The sequence below is a fragment of the Arachis ipaensis genome, chromosome B10 (assembly GCF_000816755.2).
Source record: "Arachis ipaensis cultivar K30076 chromosome B10, Araip1.1, whole genome shotgun sequence".
In the NCBI taxonomy this organism is placed as follows: Eukaryota; Viridiplantae; Streptophyta; class Magnoliopsida; order Fabales; family Fabaceae; genus Arachis; species Arachis ipaensis.
In genome coordinates this window covers 5952743-5953124 of record NC_029794.2, presented here as the reverse complement: position 1 = coordinate 5953124, position 382 = coordinate 5952743, and positions in this window count along the sequence as shown.

The window sequence follows — 382 nt, the reverse complement described above, 5'->3', positions numbered from 1 at the left end:
ACGTTTATATGATCTCATGTTGATTATGGATGTATTGTTTAGTCATTGAGTTACAAAATTTACCCCGTTTTTTCTAAAAATATTTTTCAAAAACAAATACTGACTATGTGAGACTTTTTATTTAAAAATAACGATCTGCAATGAGTATCTATTCTTTGTCGAGTTTCTAGATGAATATGCTCCATATGTCATAAGCAAGATCTAACCGTTCTTAATTATTGTAAGAGGAGTGCTAGAGTGCTGACCAAATTTTAATAAAAGTGCTGACCCCTAAACTTTCTATTATTTTAATTTTTGTTAAAAATGTATAACTATTTATTTTAGAATTTGTAAAATATTTATAAATTTTTTATTCAATTTATATTTAAATATGTTAGACTTG